The sequence below is a fragment of the Pelophylax lessonae genome, assembly GCF_965119305.1.
Source record: "Pelophylax lessonae genome assembly, chromosome: 6".
NCBI lineage: Eukaryota > Metazoa > Chordata > Amphibia > Anura > Ranidae > Pelophylax > Pelophylax lessonae.
In genome coordinates, this window is record NC_138773.1 from 303,739,443 (window position 1) to 303,764,849 (window position 25,407).

The 25,407-nt window shown below is 47.6% G+C and overlaps 1 protein-coding gene across 1 annotated transcript in view; it reads right to left on the reverse strand.

Annotated features, from left to right (window-relative positions):
* The window catches only part of TTLL4 (tubulin tyrosine ligase like 4), a 98,226-nt gene extending 80,305 nt beyond the window's left edge, over positions 1 to 17,921 (reverse strand). Inside the window, exon 1 of the mRNA XM_082260120.1 lies at positions 17,786 to 17,921. The gene's annotated coding sequence lies outside the window, so the exon portion shown is untranslated. The remainder of the gene's footprint in view (positions 1 to 17,785) is intronic.
* Positions 17,922 to 25,407: the final 7,486 nt, after the last annotated feature.

Here is a 25,407-nt window from a genome sequence, read left to right on the forward strand (position 1 = left end):
AAAAAAAAAAATCCCTGATCCAGAGTATTCGTGTTACTATGGTGACCATGAACTAGGGATCGACGGATTATCGGTGGGGCCAATAATCTGAGGCGCTTTTTTTTTTTTTTTTATTATCGGTATCGGTCACAAACTTGCCGATATCACTGATATTTCTTCAAGTGGTTGTACTGGAATGATGCCTGCAGCTAGGAGGCATCTCCCCAGTACCGTTGTTCAGTGCCAACAGTTGGCTGTCTTGGAATGACAAGCGATGCGGCTGAGCAGCCGCTCAATTGTCATTACAAGGAGCGGGAGCAGGAGGGGACGTTCCCCCCCCCCCCGCCTTCTGCGGCTCCCCCACCAGGAGGAATCCGAGTGACCAGCCGGCACGTCCGCTGACTGGCTGAAGACCCAAACAAAACTGCATTCAGCTCTGGTCTTCGATGTAAAAACCCAGAAGCAATGTCATGACATCTTCCGGGTACTGGAGCCTAACGCCTCGTACACGTGATCAGATAATCGGATGACTTATTGTTCGCATTTTGTTGCATTGTACTAGTATCAAATTCAACAATGTGTACTAAAAAACGTATGATTTTTTTCGTAAGTTTCTGGAAAAGCTTCCTGGTGACGCAGATACGCATCGGATAGTACAAAACAAAAACAATGGCAGCCAGGCTTTTCGTGTTTATGATCATGCATGGTCTTTGGCTATGTTATCGGACACCAACTGTACTGATTGACGTTCGCTAGGCTATTGTGTGACAAAAGTCTTCTTGTTTGTCCCTTCGAATTTTGTTGGACAAAATGTCGTGATCGGCTGGCGAAAGCTGAGTACCAACGATCACATTAGCGTGTGATCGATTTGAAAGCAATTTTTTTCGTACGATTATCCGATCGTGTGTACGAGGCATTAAAGTGGAGTTCCACCCATTTTAGTAACTTTAGATCCATGTAATCCCCTTTAAAACTACTTTTACCAATGGAAAGTTTTTTTTTTTGCTAGTAAATACCTTATTTTCTTCTTTATTCATCCTCTCCTCACTTCCGGGTCCGGCCGCCGATTCGCAGGGGGTGCTGGGATGTATCTCATGGCATGAAATCTCGCATTATTATTATTACACAGGAGTCCTAAGGTGTAGTGTTTGTATTGAGGACGTGCTCTGCCCCGCCTCCTCTCAGTGAGCAAGGACTGAAAGCATTATATCCTCACTGAGCTAACTGAGAGGAGGCGGGGCGGAGGCAGGGCAGAGCACGGCCTCAATCCAATACATACAGTACAGCTCACTGAGAGGAGGCGGGGCGGAGGCGGGGCAGAGCACGGCCTCAATACAAACACTACACTTTAGGACTCCTGTGTAATAATGCCAGCACCCCCTGCGAATCGCCGAATGACGTAATCGCTGATCGGCGGCCGGACCCAGAAGTGAGGGGAGGATGAAAAAATAAGAAAATAAGGTATTTACTAGCAAAAAAAAAAAAAAAAAAAGTTTCCATTTGTAAAAGTAGTTTTAAAGGGGATTACATAGATCTATGTAATCCAAGTTATTAAAAATGGGTGGAACTCCACTTTAAGGGCACCAGATTTAAAAAAAAAAAAAAAAAAAAACTACAGCATTCAAAACAGCCAAACTTGCCGTTTTTAATGCTTTTAAGTGCAGAGGGGTTAGAGGTCTTTTAGACCCCCAGATCCCACCATAATGAGTACCTGTCACTGAATATTACTGTCACAAGAGAAGCCTGAAGGGTGGCCAGAAAAATTGGTATCGGCCCTGAAAAACTGATATCGGTCGATCCCTACCCTGAAATTAATTTATTTTTTATTATTATTTTCAAAAAAATTGCAACTTCAAAAAAAACTCACCATGCCTCTTACTAAATACCTCACATTGTCTACATTCCACAAATATAATTGGAGGGAAGGGATAATTGGAGGGAATTTTGTACTGTCCTGGCATTTTTAGAGGCCTCAAGAAATGACATAGGCTGTCAGTAGTACAGTACATCAGGATTGATCAGTTTTCAAATATATACCATAGTTTGTAGAAGCTATACCTTTCACATAAACCAATTAATATACACTTATTGGGATTTTTTTTTTTTTTTTTACCAGACATGTAACGGAATACATTTTGACCTCAGAGACCCGAGCGACGCGGTGCGGTGGGATGGGAGACCCAAGCGAGCTGCAGAAGACTGCGGGGTGGATGGGGACGTCACCCCCCCCCCCGTAATGACAAACAAGCGGCTGTTCAGCTGCATTGGTTGTCATTACAATAAAGCCGGCCGTCGGCCCTAACCGACGGTTCCTGGATGATGCCTCTTGCTGCAGGCATCACTCCAGTACGATCACTTAACCGCTTGCCGACCGCCGCATGACGATTTACGTCGGCAGTCAGCCCCTCACAGGCAAAACGCCGTAGGGCTACGTCGCTAGCCTGTGAGGGTTTAGGGAGAGAGCGCGCGCTCCCGCACGTGTGCCGGGCGGGCACTCGCGATCTTCCGTTACACCGGAAGAAAGGCAGGCGGCTAATGTAAACAAAGCCGCCTGTCAGTTCTCCTGTTTAAGAATGAAGATCAAACGGTTCTGCTATGTAGGACCGTTGATCTCTGTTCTTACACTAGTAGCCACAGCCAATCACAGTTAGAATCAGGCCCCTAGGGACACACTTAACCCCTCCCTCTCCAATAAAGTTAACTCCTTCATTGCCAGTGTCATTATTACAGTAACAGTGCATATGCATAGCACTGATTACTGTAGTAATGTCACTGGTAACCCCAAAAGTGTCAAAAATGTCAGTCAAGGGTTCGATCTGTCTGCCGCAATCCCGCAAAAAAAAAAAAAAAAAAAAAAAATTGCAGATCGCCGCCATTACTCGTTAAAAAAAAAAACAAACGACAAAAATCTTTCCCTTGGTTCATAAAACGCAATAACTTTTGCGCAAGCCAATCAAAATACGCTTTTTGCAATTTTTTTTAACCAAACAGGTAGGAGAAAACAAATTGGCCTAAAATGTTAAATAATTTTGATTTTTACATTTTTTTGGGGGGGAATTTCATATAAAAAATGTGAAAAATATTGTTATTTTTGCAAAATTGACGCACTTTTTTTGTTTATAGTGCATGATAAAAAAAATAAAAAATAAAAAATTGCACAGGTGATCAAATACCACCAAAAGAAAGCTCTGTTTGTGGGAAAAAAAAAAGGACGTCAAATTCGTTTAGGTACAGCGTCCTACGACCGCGCAATTGTCTGTTAAAGTCACGCAGTGCCGAATCGCAAAATAGGCCCTGGACAGGAAGGGGGTAAAATCTTCCGGGGCTTAAGTGGTTAAAGAAATATTGGCAAGTTTTGTGGCCGGTACCGATACTTCAAAAAAGTGATCATCGGCCCCACCGATAATCGGTCGATCTCTTATATAGTCTTAGATACAACGGCCCTTTGAGAGCAACAATAACGCTCATGCGGCCCGTGATAAAAAGATAAAAAAAAAAAAGGGAGTTTGACTCCCCTGATATAGGTGGTCTACAAAGCTCTGGCTCCAGGCTTTGGTATTCAGTTCCCTGCATTGCTAGTAAATATAAAGTTGTAATTGTTAAGAAGCAGCAGGTGTACATGTTACAGACAAATACACTTTTTTTTTAATGCAGATGCAAAAAAACAACAACAGCAAAAAAAAAAAAAAGAACAGCAAGCGCTGCATGAAACTGAGACAAGCAGCTCTGACTCAGCACAATCTATTCTCACAACCGATGGCTCCCGTCCAGCATACGTGCGTGTGTTATTTTCAGAGCCTGACACCAGGCGGGCTCCAGCGACATTCCGCTCATCCTTCTAACCAGCTGCCATTACATAGCTTTGTGTCTTTAGAGGAAAAAGTAAATAGTGTGTGGATTAAAGATTTAAAACAGCTTAGGTTTTACTATGGAACCCTCCAGGTTTATGGGTTGGCACACCGGCTGCTGAGGGCCCCTCTGCCACATTGAACAGCTGAGACATGTGCTGGAGAATCTGGAGGAAGGGACAGCTGGAAGTGAAAGCTTGCTAAGACACAGACAGTGGGAACAATGGCTGGCAACAATTAAAGGAACTTTTACATTGAACTGTAAAGTAATTGATGTTATTTTTATACTAGCTCGCAGGTGAGCATCAGTATTTCAGCCAAGGGCAGTAATACCACTCAGTGACTGCATGAAACCAGCTACAATAAAGTGAATGGAAAGGTAAAATTTAAAAAAAAAAAAACACAAGACATGGTTATACTTACCCACTCTGTACAATGGTTTTGCACAGAGCAGCCCTGATTCTCTTTCCAGATCCTCCACATGCCCCTATAGCAAGTCATTTGCTATGGGGGCAGTCATACAGACTTGCTCTATGTGTCGATTGACACACACACTGCAGCCCAGCCCCTGTGATTGACAGCAGCAGGAGCCAATGAGTTTAATAACAATTTAATTAAAAAGTTGAATACAAATTCTATAAATAAATAAAAATATATAAATACATAGATAAAAAAAATTATATATATATATATAGAAACACACAAAAAAAGGAGAAAGCGGCACTCACTGGTCTTGAAAGGTGAACAGACAATGACGGTTTACACAAGCTCGCTTTCCTCAGGACCTGTGAGTGCCGCTCTCTTTGGTTTATATGCGCTGTCCGATGTGTGGTGGAAATCATTGGATAACATAATGTGTGTGTATATATATATATATATACATATATACACACACACACACACACACACCTATATTGCCTACAGTCAAGCATGGTGGTGGGAGTGTCATGGTCTGGGGCTGCATGAGAGCTGCCGGCACTGGGGAGCTACAGGTCATTGAGGGAACCATGAATGGCAACATGTACTGTGACATACTGAAGCAGATCATGATCCCCTCTCTTCGGAGACTGGGCCATGGGGCAGTATTCCAACATGATAACGACCCCAAACACACCTCCAAGAGGACCACTGCCTTGCTAAAGAAGCTGAGGGTAAAGGTGATGGACTGACCAAGCATGTCTCCAGACCTAAACCCTATTGAGCATCTGTTGGGCATCCTCAAACGGAAGGTGGAGGAGCGCAAGGTCTCTAACATCCACCAGCTCTGTGATGTCGTCATGGAGGAGTGGAAGAGGACTCCAGTGGTAACCTGTGAAGCTCTGGTGAACTCCATGCCCAAGAGGGTTAAAGCAGTGCTGGAAAATAATGGTGGCCACACAAAATATTGACACTTTGGACCCATATTGGACATTTTCACTTTTGTTGCCAGCGGTTTAGACATTAATGGCTGTGTGTTGAATTATTTTGAGGGGGCAGCAAATTTACACTGTTATACAAGCTGTACACTCACTACTTTACATTGTAGCAAAGTGTCATTTCTTCAGTGTTGTCACATGAAAAGATAATAAAATATTTACATAAATGTGAGGGGTGTATTTACTTTTGTGAAATATATATATACATATACACACACACACACACACTTTCTTTAAAAACAGTCCATTTTTGGTTTCGGTGCACCACTAAAATTATTGAAAAACAAACCAGAATAAAATAATAAAAAAAAAAAAATTATGAAAAAAATATGGAGGGGTAAAATCCCCAATATCTATTTCCTTCTTTTCCAGGCAGCCATTTTGATAGGATAGTTTCACACACCCTTCTTAACTGAGGTGACAATGTACAGAAATCCCTCCCAATGTACAGAAACACAGAACCCGGTTATCTTATGTGATATTTACACTGCGTATCAATGCGGTACAACAAGCACAGACATGCATTCTGTAGCGGCGGGTCATGTGACACGGCAGAAAGAGGCTGAATAAGGGGGATCAGTTCTACCATTATAAAGATGTATTAGGAGTTTCTGCATACCAGTCCGACCCACCTACTAAATGTATACTGACCACTGGTTTTCACTGGAAAAAAAAAAACGCACTGTAAACCGGCTGTTCATGTTTGTGAAGACAGGAGATCAACATACGTCTACATGATGAATACTACGGCTTCATTTAACTGAACAAGAGCTCCATTCTGTTACAGGGGCCTTAGTGGCTGCATGCTGAAATCAGTCCAATGTTATTGTATAAAAGCTTATGAAAGAAATACTAGGGAGGTGTCGCTCACAGGAGCCAATCAGATTACCTTCAGCATTAACAAATGTGGCTCAAACATGCAGTTTTAAGGCAGTCCCTTGTAGACCCCCCCCCCCCTCCTGGGAAAGGGGCCTCCATCAGAAGATTTGCCCTCACCTCTTTTTCTGGAGACAACTCTAAAATTATGAATTTCTCCTCACTTTTTCAGCAACAAAACTCAAACGGTACAAAAAGATGATGAATCTCCCAAAACGGGATGGCAACAAATGACAGAGCTTCCAACCTTTCACTATTCCAAAACTCTGCACACAAGTCATCCATTGTATTTAAGTGGGGTACACACTAGTAGAAAATCTGCCGAAAATTCCCGTCCGAGGTAAAAATCGTACAATTTTCAGCTAGTGTGTACACAACTTTCAGCAGCCGATGCCGACATTTTGAACGAAAAAAAAAAAAAAAAAAAAACAAGGGACAAACACCAACATTTTTATTGTCCGTTCCCAGATGACCAATTTTCGTTTATTGAGTATGCCGTACGTCTGTGAAAAATCTAGGGATGCACCGAAATTTCGGCCACCGAAATTATCGGCCGAAAATGACCTGACACTGGGCGGGGGGGAGCGGCCGCTATTAGCTGTAACTATGTGAGCGCTTCACTTCTCTAACAGGCATGTATCTCCGCTGACAGGGAAGTGGAAGCTCTTACATAGTTACAGCTAATAGCGGCCGCTCCCCCCGCCCGGTGTCAGGTCAGTTCTGTTCTCATTCACACATAGTCGTGCTGAGCTGACAGGGAAGGATCACATTAGTTCTATCTATATCGGCCGCTGGCCCCGCCTGGTATGTCCATTCATAATGCACAGATCGTCATTAAGAGGCGGTGCCGCTGGCCAGAGGCGGGACTTTTGAATGAAGGACACCCGAGGAGGGGGGACGCTGAGGCAGCTTACCAATGGTATTTGTATTATGAAGCATGAGGGGTTAACCACTTAAGCCCCGGAAGATTTTACCCCCATTCCGACCAGGGGGTATTTTGCGATTCGGCACTGCGTGATTTTAACGGACAATTGCGCGGTCGTGCGACGCTGTACCTAAACGAATTTGGCGTCCTTTTTTTCCCACAAACAGAGCTTTCTTTTGGTGGTATTTGATCACCTGTGCGATTTTTTGATCACGCGCTATAAACAAAAAAAGAGCGTCAATTTTGCAAAAATAACAATATTTTTCACATTTTTTTATATGAAATTCCCCCCCAAAAAAAATGTAAAAATCAAAATTTTTTAACATTTTCAGCCAATTTGTTTTATGCTACCTATGTTTGGTAAAAAAAAAAAAAAAAATCGCAAAAAGCATATTTTGATTGGTTTGCGCAAAAGTTATCGCGTTTACTAACAAAGGGAAAGATTTTTGTCACTTTTGTTGTTTTTTTTTTTAACGCGTAATGGCGGCGATCTGCGATTTTTTTTTGCGGTACTGCGACATTGCGGCGGACAGATCGGACCCTTGACTGACATTTTTGACACTTTTGGGGTTACCAGTGACATTTCTACAGTAATCAGTGCTATATATATGCACTGTTACTGTAAAAATACACTGGTAGTGAAGGGGTTAACTTTATTTGGGAGGGAGGGGCTGTGTGTGTCCCTAGGGGCGTGCTTTCTACTGTGATTGGCTGTGGCTTCAGCTGTAAGGACACTGATCAACGGATCTACATAGTAGATCCATGTGATCAGTGTCTTTGCAGCGAGGAGAATGACAGGTCGCTTGTTTACACAAGCTGCCTGACATTCTCCCTATCCCCCGCCGATCGCCGAGTGGCCGGCGGACATCGGGTCCGCTGGTCACACGCGCGGGGGGGGGGGGTCCGTGACCACGCGGGAGCGCGCCTCTGGGGGCGCGCGCTCGCTCCCTAGACCCTCACAAGCAAACAACGTAGCCCTACGTTAGTTTGCCTGTGAGGGGCTGACCGCCGACGTAGATAGTCGTGCGGCGGTCGGCAAGTGGTTAATGGATTGTCACTGCAGGTCACTCATCTATTAGTTATCGACCAGTGGCAGGTAATTAACCCCTTTGTGCTGCATTAGTGCAACCAGTGTCAGTGTTAATTAACACTGGTTGCACTGATACTGGTTGCACTAATGCAGCACTAATGGGTTAATTACCTGCCACTGGTCGATAACTAATAGATGAGTGACCTGCAGTGACAATACATAAAACCCTCATGCTTCATAATACAAATACCATTGGTAATTAAATTAACCTCTTGCCAACCCATCACAGTACATATACTGTGACAGGGTGGCAGCGACAGGTGTACGTCACTACCTGTTTTTGGTGTATGCCCCTGTTCTATCCATTTAAAAATTTTTGGGGGGAAAAAGTCATTTTCGGTTTTCGGCCAAGGGCATCCCGCATTTTCAGTTTCGGCCCAAAATTTTCATTTCGGTGCATCCCTAGAAAGACTGCGCATGATCTGAAGTTGCTGACCCGGAAGTCTAGGAACAAATTTCCCAAAAAAAAAAAAAAAAAAAAAAAAAAATCGGATGAGAAATTTCGTGAACATATATGCACTGTCAACTAAAAACGGTTATGAACGCTGAGCAAGAGAGAAAAATTGGAGGATATTTCGTCTGATTTATATTTTTTGTGTACAGGCCTTTAGAGCCCATTCAGACTAGCGCGACTACTTGTCAGCCTGACAAGACGCGCTCGGTCGCGGTCCATTGAGTAGTACAGGACCCGTTCTAATAGAAGCGACACAAGTCGCTCCGACTTAGAAAAAGGGTTCTGTACTACTTTGGGGGGACCTCGGAGCGACTTATTTATTTTATTTATTTCAGGTACTTATATAGCGCTGTCAATTTACGCAGCGCTTTACATATACATTACAGATTCACATCAGTTCCTGCCCTCAAGGAGCTTACAATCTAAGGTGACTTGCATAGACTTCCATTATGTGAAGTCTCTGCAAGTCGCGCCAAAGTCACGGTGCACGCGACTTCACAGGTCGCCCCCCCGAAGTCGTGTCGCGCTAGTCTGAATGGGCTCTTAGACTTTCATTGTTTTGACTGCTATGACAACCCTCAGATTTATTTTTAACACATGCATTTGCTGTGCTTTCCAATACCAGTACTGCACACTCTATTCTAGGAGACACATTACTAACACACCTCTTATGTTACAGATTTTTGCGCTTATTTTTTAAAAAATTTTTAGTCGATTTTTGTGCACTGTTTCCCCCCCCCCCCCCCAAAAAAAAAAAAAAAAAAAACACACAACTTTGTACACAAACGCATACATGCATTTTACAAATTTACATACTGTCACACCGAGTTTTCTCTGTACAACTAAACCAGCTGTGAACTGTACTGCACCATGGACTGAAATTGGAGTCAGATTTATGACAGAAGGCAACACAATCTGCTCAGTCACATGGGTTGCAAAAAAACAACAAACAATTGGACAAAAACAGAAATAAAAAGATAAAAACAAGACCAGAACCTCCATTGACAGTTGGGACTATATACACATACACATATATATATATATATATATATATATATATATATATATATATATATATATATATATATATATATATATATATATATATATATATATATATATATATATATATATATACATACACATACAATTTTTTTTTATTAATACACACATATATATCTAATGTATGTTTGCATTAAACAAAATATATAATATAATTTTTTTTTTTAATACATAATAAAAATTATAATATATATATATATATATATATATATATATACACACACACTTATTTATTATGTATTAAAAAAAAAATTATATTATATATTTTTTTTAATGCACACATACATTATATAGCTATGTATATGTATTAATAAAAAAAAATTGTGTAATTATATATATATATTTTATACATACATACATATACATACACACACACACACTCACTCAGGCAGATACACTTTTATCAAGAGGTTAACAGTTACTAAAAAACCAAGATACGTATAGCTGTGAAGAAAATTCCTGGTTAGCCTTACCAGTAACAGTATTTCCAAGAATCTCCCACAACAGCAACATGAGAAAAGATTGGTTCCTCTCTCTACAGAAAACACAACAAAACTATAAAGGAAAAACCCTCCCCACCACCCTCATCTCTCAGTTGACATGAAAGCCGACTACCTCCACCAGTGCATGAGGGGGAAGAAAATATTAAAAATAACCACATAAAGATGGGAAGTAAACTTGCTGTGCTGGAAAATTCTTAGAAATACTGTTACCAATAACACAAACTGGGAATTTCGCCAATCATCTTCCAGGACAGCAACATGAGAGGAGAAGCGAGTATTGAAAAAGCCCACCACATGGTAGGACTATTACCTGTAGATCTTTGTCTGCCGATTGCTAGGTCTTGTTACGAGAGAACCCCTACTCTAAACTGATTGGACCCAGAGGCTGCTCTGCAGATTTTCTCTACTATTGCCTTCACTGTTTTCTGCCCATGACCTGGTAGACTATAGCTTTAAATGATTGACATACTTGTGAATCGTCTTATAAACCAATTACCGTATTTATCGGCGTATAACACGCGCCGGTGTAGAATACGCACCTAAATTTTAGGGCAGAAATTTCAGGAAAAAAGCTGAAATTGAAAATAAACAGCTTTAAACTCAGAACATTTTTTTTTTAAAATTAAATGTAGTCTTACCAGTGCCCACAAATGCAGCCTCGCCAGTGCAGTGCCCATACATGCAGCCTCGCCATCGCCAGTGCCCATACATGCAGCCTTCGCCAGTGCCCATACATGCAGCCTTCGCCATCGCCAGTGCCCATAATTGCAGCCATCGCCAGTGCCCATAATTGCAGCCATCGCCAGTGCCCATACATGCAGCCTTCGCCAGTGCCCATACATGCAGCCTTTGCCAGTGCCCATACATGCAGCCTTTGCCAGTGCCCATACATGCAGCCTTTGCCAGTGCCCATACATGCAGCCTTTGCCAGTGCCCATACATGCAGCCTTTGCCAGTGCCCATACATGCAGCCTCGCCAGCGCCACTATACACATCACTTTTAAAAAAATCCAGAGGGCAGCGCCGAGAGGTAGAAGAGGACGGGCAGCGCCGAGAAGGAAGGATGCGCTCTCATCAGAAGTCCTGGCGCCTATGATTGACGGCGGCCCCGCCCCCTTCTACCTCACGGCGCTGCTTTCTGGACATTTTTTTTTTTACATCGGCGTATAACATGCACAGCTACTTTTTCCTCCATTTTTAGGAGGAAAAAGTGCGTGTTATACGCCGATAAATACGGTATATCAATTTTTTTCCCCAAAAAAATCTGGCAGTTGGGCTCAACTACGGCTTGTAAGGGTTCCTGGCCTAGGCTACAGAAATAGAAGCTTGGCAGTAATGAAAGGAAGTCTTCTTTGCCACCATAGAAGGGCTGGACTAGGAGGATTAGGCTTCTCCTGCTGGGGTAGGAGAGAATGCTTATCCTCAGTGGCATTGTTGATGGGGGTGTCCAACGAAGCTCCAAAACAGACATTGTCCCTTGAAGAGCATGTGTAGTAAACGCTTTCTGAATGCCTACTCCAAAACCATTCTCAACACGTTAACAGACAGGAGATGCATAAGGCGCGGGAGAAATCTAATTTTATCTGCCCAGAAGTTCAAGGCTGTTGGCAAGAACTCTAATGCCTCGTACACACGCAACGATTATCGGCCGACTTTTGTCCAGTGTTGTTGTGTTGGTTGGAATGTGCTCTAGACTGCACACGAATTTTATCGGCCAACAAAAATCTACTTCAGAAGTGATGTCATGTGCTGGTTTACTTTCCGTGTGTTTTTTCTTCTCTGAGCATGCCCAGTCTTGCTCATCAGATTTTTGTCTGCCGAAATCTGTACTGACTGGCGGAAAATCGGCCGTTCTGGTGACGACCAACAAAAATTTTATAGCCTGCACACCAGATTTTTTTCGGCCGAAAAGTCGGAGTGGGTTGTCAAAAGCATCATACTAACAAGCCGAAAATCGGCCATTTGGACGTTGGCCGAAAATTCACGGCCAATAATCGATGCGTGTGTACGGGGCATCAGGCTCGGTTCACACTACGTCGTTCCGACTTAGGGGGCGACCTGTGAAGTTGCTTGCACTGCAACTTCGGCGCGACTTGCACGGACTTCATAAAATGAATGTCTATGCAAGTCGCCTCCAGGTCGCCCCAAAGTAGTACAGGACCCTTTTTCTAAGTCGGAGGGACTTGTGTCCCTCCTATTAGAACAGCTCCTGTACCGCACAATGGGAGCGTGATGGACCGCGACTTGTCAGGCTGACAAGTCGCGGTCCAAGTCGGACCAGTGTGTATGCGGTCTGAGGGCCTCATGTACACTGCTGCTGATAAACGGACATTTAGGGCTCTTTCACACGGGTGTTCCGTATGTCCGTTTTTCATCCCATCCGTTTGCGGATGAAAAACGGACATAATGTATCTCTATGTAAATACGGATGTCATCGGATGATCATCCGTTTGTCAGTTCAGTTCAGTTTTTTTGAACGGAGGAGAACCCTATTTTTTCTTCCTTTCAAAAAACGGAACTGAAGCAAAAACGGATGTCAGTGGTGTCATCCGCAGACATCCGTATTTACATAGACATGCATTATGTCAGTTTTTCATCCGCAAACGGATGGGATGAAAAACGGACATACGGACCGGATGACACAAGTGTCATCCGTGTCCGTTACAAATAAAAAAAAAAAAAGGAACGCCCGTGTGAAAGAGCCCTTAGGCATTTTCTTTTTTCAACAGCCCCTTAAAGTGGAGTTCCGCCGCTCCCTCCAAAAATTAAAAGTCAGCAGCTACACACACTGTACACATACTGTAGCTGCTGACTTTCAATATTAGGACACTTACCTGTCCTGGAGTCCAGCGATGTCGGCACCGCAGCTGATGTTTCCGTCGGCTGCTGCCATCGCCATTGCTGGTAAGTTAACCGGGCAGTGAAGCCTTGCGGCTTCACGGGCGGGTCCCTACTGCGCATGCACGAAGCATTCCTATTGGCTCGGCGGCGGAGGAGGGGGCCGAACTTCCGAGGGACTGCACCGCACCCTGGAAGTGGGGAAGACTACCTGTCAAAAATAGGTACCCGTTCCCCCACCCCCCTGAAAGGTGCCAAATGTGGCACTGGGGGGGGGGGGGGGTGACAAAAGAGCAGAAGTTCCACTTTTGGGTGGAACTCCGCTTTAACTCTCCTCTATGTTATCTTATCTGTTCATGTACAGTTTAGTGGCATTTTTTTTTATTTTAAAAAGCAAAAAAATGCATTCAGATGGACGTTTGGCACTTGAAGCGCCAAACGCATCTAAACGCAGTAACTCGCATTTAAAAGCATTTCTTTGATAAGTGTTTTCAATATGGATACATTTCGTACCATTTCACAATGTAAAAACGCTTCTAAACACAAACGCGACATGTAAACGGATGTTTTTAACCGTTGGTTACTAGCTGTCAAATTCCAGTGTTCAGGAGAGGTTTTAGAACATCCCGTGTACACGAAGCCTTAGGGGCTGATTTACTAAAACCAGATAGAAACATAGAATGTGTCGGCAGATAAGAACCATTTGGCCCATCTAGTCTGCCCAATATATCTGAATCCTATGAATAGTCCCTGGCCCTATCTTATATGAAGGATAGCCTTATGCCTATCCCATGCATGCTTAAACTGCTTCACTGTATTTGCAGCTACCACTTCTGCAGGAAGGTTATTCCATGCATCCACTACTCTCTCAGTAAAGTAATACTTCCTCATATTACTTTTAAACCTTTGCCCCTCTAATTTAAAACTGTGTCCTCTTGTGGTAGTTTTTCTTCTTTTAAATATGCTCTCCTCCTTTACCGAGTTGATTCCCTTTATGTATTTAAAAGTTTCTATCATATCCCCTCTGTCTCTTCTTTCTTCCAAGCTATACATGTTAAGGTCCTTTAACCTTTCCTGGTAAGTTTTTTCCTGCAATCCATGTACTAGTTTAGTAGCTCTTCTCTGAACTCTCTCTAGAGTATCTATATCCTTCTGGAGATATGGCCTCCAGTACTGCGCACAATACTCCAAGTGAGGTCTCACCAGTGTTCTGTACAGCGGCATAAGCACTTCTCTCTTTCTACTGCTTATACCTCTCCCTATACATCCAAGCATTCTGCTGGCATTTTGTGCTGCTCTATTACATTGTCTAGATCATGCAAAATCTGGTGCAGCTCTGCTTAGAAACCAATCAGCTTCCAGGCTTAAGCCTACGTTCCCATTTCACATGTCAAATCAGAGCCAATTTTCAGCAATGGCGCTGTCCGAATCACTGAGACGCCCCACAGATTCCCAAAAGGAATTTCTGTACTACTTTTGGCGACTTCAGGGGGGGAAAACCTGCACAGATTGGGAGGGGGGGGGCGAGAGAAGACAGACACTGCGGACATCAAGGTGGGGGGGGGGAAGACACTGCGGACATCAAGGTGGTGGGGGGGGGGGGGAAGAGACACTGCGGACATCAAGGTGGTGGTGGGGGGGGAGAGACACTGTGGACATCAAGGTGGGGGGGGGAGACACTGCGGACATCAAGGTGGTGGGGGGGGGGGGGAAGAGACACTGCGGACATCAAGGTGGTGGTGGGGGGGGGGGAAGAGACACTGTGGACATCAAGGTGGTGGGGGGGGGGGGGGAGGACAGACACTGAGGACATCAAGGTGGGGGGGCAACAGACAGCGAGGTGGGGGGGGAGACGCTGCGGACATCAAGGTGGTGGGGGGGGAGACGCTGCGGACATCAAGGTGGTGGGGGGGAGACGCTGCGGACATCAAGGTGGTGGGGGGGGGAGACGCTGCGGACATCAAGGTGGGGGGGGGGGGAAGACAGGCACCGAGGTGGGGGGGAGACACTGCGGACATCAAGGTGGGGGGGGAGACACTGCGGACATCAAGGTGGGGGGGGAGACACTGCGGACATCAAGGTGGGGGGGAGAGACACTGCGGACATCAAGGTGGGGGGGAGAGACACTGCGGACATCAAGGTGGGGGGGGGGGGGGAAGAGACACTGCGGACATCAAGGTGGGGGGGGGGGGGGAAGAGACACTGCGGACATCAAGGTGGGGGGGGGGGGGGGAAGAGACACTGCGGACATCAAGGTGGGGGGGGAGAGACACTGCGGACATCAAGGTGGGGGGGGGAGAGACACTGCGGACATCAAGATGGGGGGGGAGAGACACTGCGGACATCAAGGTGGGGGGGGGAGAGACACTGCGGACATCAAGGTGGGGGGGGGGGGGGAGACACTGCGGACATCAAGGTGGGGGGGGGGGAGAGACACTGCGGACATCAAGGTGGGGGGGACGGGGAGACACTGCGGACATCAAGGTGGGGGGGACGGGGAGACACTGCGGACATCAAGGTGGGGGGGACGGGGAGACACTGCGGACATCAAGGTGGGGGGGGGGAGACAGACACCGAGGTGGGGGGGGACACTGCGGACATCAAGGTGGTGGGGGGGGGGGGGAGAGACACTGCGGACATCAAGGTGGGGGGGGGGGGGGGGAGAGACACTGCGGACATCAAGGTGGTGGGGGTGAGAGACACTGCGGACATCAAGGTGGGGGGGGGGGGGAGAGACACTGCGGACATCAAGGTGGGGGGGGGGGGGAGAGACACTGCAGACATCAAGGTGGGGGGGGGGGGGGAGAGACACTGCGGACATCAAGGTGGGGGGGGGGGGGGAGAGACACTGCGGACATCAAGGTGGGGGGGACGGGGAGACAGACACCGAGGTGGGGGGGGGCGGGGAGACAGACACCGAGGTGGGGGGGGCGGGGAGACAGACACCGAGGTGGGGGGGGACGGGGAGACAGACACCGAGGTGGGGGGGGACGGGGAGACAGACACCGAGGTGGGGGGGGACGGGGAGACAGACACCGAGGTGGGGGGGGACGGGGAGACAGACACCGAGGTGGGGGGGGACGGGGAGACAGACACCGAGGTGGGGGGGGACGGGGAGACAGACACCGAGGTGGGGGGGGACGGGGAGACAGACACCGAGGTGGGGGGGGACGGGGAGACAGACACCGAGGTGGGGGGGGACGGGGAGACAGACACCGAGGTGGGGGGGGACGGGGAGACAGACACCGAGGTGGGGGGGGACGGGGGAGACAGACACCGAGGTGGGGGGGGACGGGGAGACAGACACCGAGGTGGGGGGGGGACGGGGAGACAGACACCGAGGTGGGGGGGGGACGGGGAGACAGACACCGAGGTGGGGGGGGGGAGACACTGCGGACATCAAGGTGGGGGGGGAGAGACACTGCGGACATCAAGGTGGGGGGGGAGAGACACTGCGGACATCAAGGTGGGGGGGGGAGAGACACTGCGGACATCAAGGTGGTGGGGGGGGGAAGACATCAAGGTGGTGGGGGGGGAAGACATCAAGGTGGGGGGGGGAAGACATCAAGGTGGGGGGGGGGGGGAAGACATCAAGGTGGGGGGGGGGGAAGACATCAAGGTGGGGGGGGGGGGAAGACATCAAGGTGGGGGGGGGGGGGGAAGACATCAAGGTGGGGGGGGGGGGGGAAGACATCAAGGTGGGGGGGGGGGGGGAAGACATCAAGGTGGGGGGGGGAAGACATCAAGGTGGGGGGGGGGGGAGACATCAAGGTGGGGGGGGGGGGAGACATCAATGTGGGGGGGGGGGGGGAGACATCAATGTGGGGGGGGGGGGAGACATCAATGTGGGGGGGGGGGGAGACATCGAGGTGGGGGGGGGGAGACATCAAGGTGGGGGGGGGGGGGAGACATCAAGGTGGGGGGGGGGGGGAGACATCAAGGTGGGGGGAAGACATCAAGGTGGGGGGGGGGAAGACATCAAGGTGGGGGGGGGGGGGAAACATCAAGGAGGGGGGGGGGGGAAGACATCAAGGAGGGGGGAGACATCAAGGAGGGGGGAGACATCAAGGAGGGGGGAGACATCAAGGAGGGGGGAGACATCAAGGAGGGGGGAGGGGGGAGACATCAAGGAGGGGGGAGACATCAAGGTGGGGGGGGGGGAAGACATCAAGGTGGGGGGGGGGGGAAGACATCAAGGTGGGGGGGGAAGACATCAAGGTGGGGGGGGGGGAAGACATCAAGGTGGGGGGGGGGGGAAGACATCAAGGTGGGGGGGGGGGGAAGACATCAAGGTGGGGGGGGGGGGAAGACATCAAGGTGGGGGGGGGGGGAAGACATCAAGGTGGGGGGGGAAGACATCAAGGTGGGGGGGGGGGGGAAGACATCAAGGTGGGGGGGGGGGGAAGACATCAAGGTGGGGGGGGGGGGAAGACATCAAGGTGGGGGGGGGGGAAGACATCAAGGTTGGGGGGGGGGGGGAGACATCAAGGTTGGGGGGGGGGGGGGGAGACATCAAGGTGGGGGGGGGGGGTCACTGAGCTGGGAGGTGGCAAACTCCATAGTGAGGGGACAGTGGGGAACATACTGGAAAGAAAAGTGGGATACACTGGAAAGGGGGGGGCATATTTTCTGGGAGAGGGGCTGTGGGGGTACAGGGGGGTATCAGGAAGGGGGGGCAGTTTACTAGGGTACAGTCCGAAGGACAGGATTAGTCACAGAGATATAAAAGAGGAATATAGTGGAGAGAAGAGGAAGACATTCCCCGAGGTGACCCCCTCAGTCATGTGTCACTCACCCGCTCTCCCGGCACTTCAGCTCCAGAGGCCTGGCCTCCTCTCACAGCCCGCCGCTCCCGGGCTTGGCGGCCTCGGCTCCCCTAGCAACCACAGCAGCTTAGAGGCGCGTCTTCTGACGTCACTTCCTATCTCTCCCTGTACCGACCAACCAGAGCCGAGCTCAGCCTTGTGAGGGGCGGGGCCTGTCAGCCGTGAAGCGCTGAGAGGCAGCCATCTTGCTACCCCCGTCAGCAGGGGGCGCATCCTGGCGCTGAGCCCTGGCAGCAATGGTTGGCGGCGGCCATGTTGGTACTCCCTGCTGCATCTTATTGGATAGGAGATGAAGTTGCCGGATACGCGCGCTGCAGCCTCGGCCACGTGGAGGACACGTTCTGTCTGCGGGAGAATAGTGAGTGTTGACTGATTTGTGGTTCCTGCAGGAAAAGGATATGAGGGGGCCACGGGGATCATCATAGCTGACAACACGTGTGTGTGCTGCCTGCAGGCTGATTGTGGTGTCACTCTGACAGGCAGACCTGGGGCAGCTTCTAGGAGGGGGTGGCGGACTCCACCCTCTCTCCTCCTTCCAATGGTAGCCTGATGTGCCCCCCCCCCCTTTTATTCTCTAGTGATCACATGGGAGGGGAGGCGGTAAAATAGAAGGGACATTATTCTGAAAATACAAAGAAAAGGGCGCACCAGCCTAGCGCATTATCCTCAGCGAGTTTATTTGGATAAAATTTAAAATCAGCTACTCACAAACAATCCTGAAATTTAGGCACATCAATTCCATACACCTACCTCCTGCCAGAGGATCAACGTCTTTACTGGAAGCAGAGGGCTGACGCGTTTCGAGGCCGTGCCTCTTCCTCAGAGCCTGATGCTGATATGATCCCTGTAACTGGAGTCAGCCATCAGGCAGGTCCAATTCAGTGGTCATGCTATCAGACAAGTATTTTATTGGTTGGATATTCAGGAAAAAAAACTAAATGACACAATATATACCAGAATGTAATCTATAAAATCATGATTACACGGGGTTGTCACATACACCCCCCCCCCCCCCCCCCATGACATCTTACAATGTGGTAGGATTTTACTGCGGACATATAAACGCTTCAACCCCGGAAGGATTTACCCCCTTAATGACCAGGCCCTTTTTATTGCGATTCAGCGGGTGATAACCCCATTTTCTCCACCCGGGAGAGGTAACAGGAAGGAAAACTCTTCCCCGGCTGTCTCGTATGCAAAGGTGGATACAGCGAAAAGTGGCGCTAGAATATGGGTACGATTACCCCTATGCTCCAAGAGAGGTAATGCTACTAATTGAAAAGTAGAGAGACTTCTGGTGTGATGAGGTCATATGGGACATTCCTAAGCCATATAGAGACTCACCAGAAGGGGCACTAAAGGAAAGAGTGCAGAGTGACCACAGCGTGCCCCCATCAATGCAGAGTGACCACAGCGTGCCCCCATCAATGCAGAGTGACCACAGCGTGCCCCCATCAATGCAGAGTGACCACTGCGTGCCCCCTTCAATGCAGAGTGACCACAGCGTGCCCCCATCAATGCAGAGTGACCACAGCGTGCCCCCTTCAATGCAGAGTGACCACAGCGTGCCCCCTTCAATGCAGAGTGAGCACAGCGTGCCCCCTTCAATGCAGAGTGAGCACAGCGTGCCCCCTTCAATGCAGAGTGAGCACAGCGTGCCCCCATCAATGCAGAGTGACCACTGCGTGCCCCCTTCAATGCAGAGTGACCACAGCGTGCCCCCTTCAATGCAGAGTGACCACAGCGTGCCCCCTTCAATGCAGAGTGACCACAGCGTGCCCCCTTCAATGCAGAGTGACCACAGCGTGCCCCCTTCAATGCAGAGTGACCACAGCGTGCCCTCTTCAATGCAGAGTGACCACAGCGTGCCCTCTTCAATGCAGAGTGACCACAGCGTGCCCCCATCAATGCAGAGTGACCACAGCGTGCCCCCATCAATGCAGAGTGACCACAGCGTGCCCCCATCAATGCAGAGTGACCACTGCATGCCCCCTTCAATGCAGAGTGACCACAGCGTGCCCCCTTCAATGCAGAGTGACCACAGCGTGCCCCCCTTCAATGCAGAGTGACCACAGCGTGCCCCCTTCAATGCAGAGTGACCACAGCGTGCCCCCTTCAATGCAGAGTGACCACAGCGTGCCCCCTTCAATGCAGAGTGACCACAGCGTGCCCCTTTAATGCAGAGTGACCACAGCGTGCCCCCTTCAATGCAGAGTGACCAGCATGCAGAGTGACCACAGCATGCCCCCATCAGTACAGAGAGACCAGTGCACTTACCTGATGCAGCGGCGGCTTCTCCTCAGTCCTCCGCATCAACCGAGTCCTCCTCCTCCTCCTTGGCCAATGGCAAAGGTTCGCCTTTCGGCCAATCAGGAGACGGGTCTCGGACCCGCTTCCTGATTGGCCAGGAGGAGGATCCGTGTGACAATAGTGAATATTCATTCGCTATTGTCACACAATGGGTGGGCTCAGGGCGCACTGCTCTGCACCCCGGGTCCACCCTTTTCTGAAGCCTATTAGAGCCTCTGGCTCTAATCACGTGCTTCAGAAGAAAAAAAAAACCCATTGAACTCCATATGTCCAGTGCCCCGCATGTACGTCCATGCGCCCCCAACACGCCGGCCGCCACTATAATCCCCACACCATCGCTGTTCCAGCGATGTGACTAATGCGCACGCTCGCAACACGATGTCGATGTAAAAATCGAATATCGTTCAGCCCTAATTGACAGGGTGGAAGTCCACCGCCAAGATGAATCAGGCCAGGCTTCGTCTGTGAGAGTAAAAGACGAGCAAGGTGCTTATGTCTGGGTTCCTCATCCCGATTACTACTGTTAAGTTCAAATGTTAAGTTTGAGCCTTGAAATAATCTACGCCAATCAGGTTTGCATTAGTCTCCATATGTTTACTTCAGAGTATCACACCATATAGCGGGTCCACATCTTCAAACAGATATGTGACCCAGATTACATTGGTTACAGAGCTTTTATAGTACATAAATGGGCACAAGCCCAAGTTACAGATTACACAAGATTTCACAATACAGTCTAGGCGGATGACAATACATTCCTTGTGGAAAATCCCAATTACACATCGGGTCATCTTAACCCAGCAAGGGCGTAGTGACAGGTTAGTCTGACAATTAAAAAAGATTGAATATGTTAGGGAAAATAACATTTTACGGTAATAAGGGGCTTGTTTTCATAAACATCTCTTTCTGGGAATCTTATCATATCTTTGGCAGAACATTTCATACCATCTGGAACACAACTGGGACACAGCTATTAAATACCAACTAGAGTTCTAAACATTTAGAAGAATATATTCTTTAGTATATTAAAGGGGACTCTTTGACTATATAACGATATATAATGATAGGCTCTTCATATATTTTCATATCTTGACACTACATTTAAAGGGAAAAAGTGTGTTCTTTTCAAAAACTTTCAAACTGTGAGATCATGGCCGGCTGGCCATCACAACTGACCAAAAGGACTGTGTAAAGAAAAAAATGTAATGCTGAATTTTACAAGTTTCCTGTTAAGGATGTTCAAGTTCATTTGCAGACTTCTTGGGCCATCGGGCCAGGGTCAAGGAGAATGTTTGCTATGCCAGATCCCTTGGGCCACCGGGCCAGGATCTATTTGTGAATTACAAATACTGTGTGAGAAACTTTCCACAGTTCAAGCAAAGAGAAGAAACAGATGACTAATGCAAAGTTCAAGTGTATGTCCAGGAACTTTGGTGAGGGGTGCCCTGAGAGACCCCTGTTGCTTCTTCCCTGACTCAGCAGGACTGCAGGCCACCCAGGCTTCAGTGGCTTGTCCTGTTTCCTTACAAGAAGTACTCTGAGAAACAGCCAGGAGGCGCTGTGTCTTACTTCAAAGAAAGGACTCTGCATAGTTAGCCAGTGTTAGGGCACAGACTTCTCACCCGGAAGAAGTGGACCCGGCGAGTCAAGAGTCTGGTCAGCAGAGGTAGTCTGGGAAGGGAGTGAGACGGTCGCCCTGAGTAGGAGGGTCTTCTAACTCAACTGTACAGACAGTTAGTCTTGTATTTTCTTAAATGTATGCAGTTGACTAACTTTTCTTTCCATTTCTCTATAGGTGGGCTCATCTTAGAGATAGTCAGTAAGGGAGTGAGAATTGTGTTTGCTTAAAATCCCCACCAAGCAAGTTTGTTTGGTGGGGGGTGCATCATTTTCATGCACCTAAAACCATTTGTATAATTTGTACAGCAGAGAAACGTATAACTATATTTTTTTCACATAATTTATTTGTACATTCGTTCTTTCCATTTTCCCCCTTTCCAGGTTTGTGGGATACTCCTGAGTTTTTGGCTGAAGTTTTTGATCGGAGGCGGCTGCCTCAGAGTCAATGGGGACATGACTCAAGTTTGGTGTGGGGTGGATGTAGCACCCTACAAGGTAGGTGCTAGGTTAAGTATAGTAGGCCTTGTCTGCTTATCAGCAGGGCCATGATTTTTCAGCTGGGCTGTCATGGTTCTCAGGTATGGCTGTTGAGGCGGTGGAGGAAACCCGGCCAATGGCACACCTAGGCTTGTTTCTACCCCAGAAAGGCAGATTCTGCCACACAGCATTCTGGGAGTGGGTATAAGTTTGAGGGGAGCACATGACGCAGCGTCTTTGGCGGGAAGCAGAGTCGCAGGAGGAAGAGTACGGCTGTCTTTCTTGTCAAGAGGAATCGGGTGTCCCAGACGGCTAGCCTGAGGGGACAGGGGGCTGAGCTGAGCTGCAGAGAGGATACGGTGTGCTGAAGACCAGCGGAGCTGAGAGGGGCCGAGTTTCAGGAAAGCATTCCCACTCGTGAGTTCTGCAAACTGCCCCTGGGGGTCTGCCTAGTGAGAGGGGACCACTCCGGAGAAGGTCAGAGGGATCTCAGTGTTTCCCAGTTCTCAGTGTTTAAGTGCTGCCTCCCCTATTCCACAGGTTAGTGCACTCATAGTTTTACACATTTTGAAACCTCATTTTGCTGCCCCCTTGGCTCTGCCCCTGACTCCACCTCCTTTGCCCCCCCTTGAAAACCATTAGACCAGTTTTACATGTATATGTATATGTACAGTGCCTTGCGAAAGTATTCGGTCCCCTTGAACTTTGCGACCTTTTGCCACATTTCAGGCTTCAAACATAAAGATATAAAACTATAATTTTTTGCGAAGAATCAACAACAAGTGGGACACAATCATGAAGTGGAACGGAATTTATTGGATATTTCAAACTTTGTTAACAAATAAAAAAACTGAAAAATTGGGCGTGCAAAATTATTCAGCCCCTTTACTTTCAGTGCAGCAAACTCTCTCCAGAAGTTCAGTGAGGATCTCTGAATGATCCAATGTTGACCTAAATGACTAATGATGATAAATAGAATCCACCTGTGTGTAATCAAGTCTCAGTATAAATGCACCTGCACTGTGATAGTCTCAGAGGTCCGTTTAAAGCGCAGAGAGCATCATGAAGAAGAAGGAACACACCAGGCAGGTCCGAGATACTGTTGTGGAGAAGTTTACATCCGGATTTGGATACAAAAAGATTTCCCAAGCTTTAAACATCCCAAGGAGCACTGTGCAAGCGATAATATTGAAATGGAAGGAGTATCAGACCACTGCAAATCTACGAAGACCTGGCCGTCCCTCTAAACTTTCAGCTCATACAAGGAGAAGACTGATCAGAGATGCAGCCAAGAGGCCCATGATCACTCTGGATGAACTGCAGAGATCTACAGCTGAGGTGGGAGACTCTGTCCATAGGACAACAATCAGTCGTATACTGCACAAATCTGGCCTTTATGGAAGAGTGGCAAGAAGAAAGCCATTTCTTAAAGATATCCATAAAAAGTGTCGTTTAAAGTTTGCCACAAGCCACCTGAGAGACACACCAAACATGTGGAAGAAGGTGCTTTGGTCAGATTAAACCAAAATCGAACTTGTTGGCAACAATGCAAAACGTTATGTTTGGCGTAAAAGCAACACAGCTCATCACCCTGAACACACCATCCCCACTGTCAAACATGGTGGTGGCAGCATCATGGTTTGGGCCTGCTTTTCTTCAGCAGGGACAGGGAAGATGATTAAAATTGATGGGAAGATGGATGGAGCCAAATACAGGACCATTCTGGAAGAAAACCTGATGGAGTCTGCAAAAGACCTGAGCCTGGGACGGAGATTTGTCTTCCAACAAGACAATGATCCAAAACATAAAGCAAAATCTACAATGGAATGGTTCACAAATAAACATATCCAGGTGTTAGAATGACCAAGTCAAAGTCCAGACCTGAATCCAATCGAGAATCTGTGGAAAGAACTGAAAACTGTTCACAAACGCTCTCCATCCAACCTCACTGAGCTCGAGCTGTTTTGCAAGGAGCAATGGGCAAAAATTTCAGTCTCTCAATGTGCAAAACTAATAGAGACATACCCCAAGCGACTTACATCTGTAATCGCAGCAAAAGGTGGCGCTACAAAGTATTAACTTAAGGGGGCTGAATAATTTTGCACACCCAATTTTTCAGCTTTTTATTTGTTAAAGTTTGAAATATCCAATAAATTTCGTCCCACTTGTTGATTCTTCAAAAAAAATTACAGTTTTATATCTTTGTTTGAAGCCTAAAATGTGGCAAAAGGTCGCAACGTTCAAGGGGGCCGAACACTTTCGCAAGGCACTGTATATGAAAACCAGTATATTTATAATAAGAAGGAAACAAGGGATGAAGAAAAGGAGGCATAGTATGATGAAGGAAGTCAAGCAAGGCATGAAGATGGAGGCTCAGGCATCATGCCATGCCTCCTTCATCATGCCTTGTCTCCTTCTTCATGCCATGCCTCCTGTAATGGTGTCGAGCGTTAGGACACCATGTCAGCTTCACGGCATCCATTTTGTTTAGTGACCCAGGCTCCTTGAGCGAAAGTAGCCCCCACCTTTGCAGATTCAAGCAGGAATGGTGTCTCCAAGAACACAGCATGAGGTCATAAAGCAGATCTTATGTCAGAACAGATGTCCACAAAAGGCTGTGTGGAATTTCCCCAGCCAAGTTGTAATTAAAAAGTAACACTTAAATCTCACAAATCCATATCCAAGTCCTAGCTTTTTACCTGAACCTGACACATTGACAAAAAGTAGATATTTGGATGCTAGATAAAATACTGATCGAATTAAGATCAAACTTGATCACTGTCCTTGCTAGGGGAGACAAGCTAGCGATCAGATGCCTTACAGGTCAGAGGTTTTTCCGAGATATCCCGTGTTTAGTATCTGTGAATAGTAGATTCAATACCGTACCATAAGATATCAGTTTCAAGCTTGTATCCACTCATATACTCATATAAGATATGAGTTCTGGTAAAATCTGTCTAAACAAGAGGTGTCTTAGCATTTGGTGAGCCTCCAAGGGCCACCCAGGGCCACAGTATTCATTGGTCAAGTACTTCTGGTGACACCCCCTGGGGGGTCAGAGAAAAGAGAGAGAGCTGATGGAGCTCTCCGTCCTCATTCTACCATCCAAGCAATAACATGGCTTAAGAGAAGGGCCGATCGCATGTTCAGTTTCTGGAACTCTGATAATACCAGGACTTTTTAA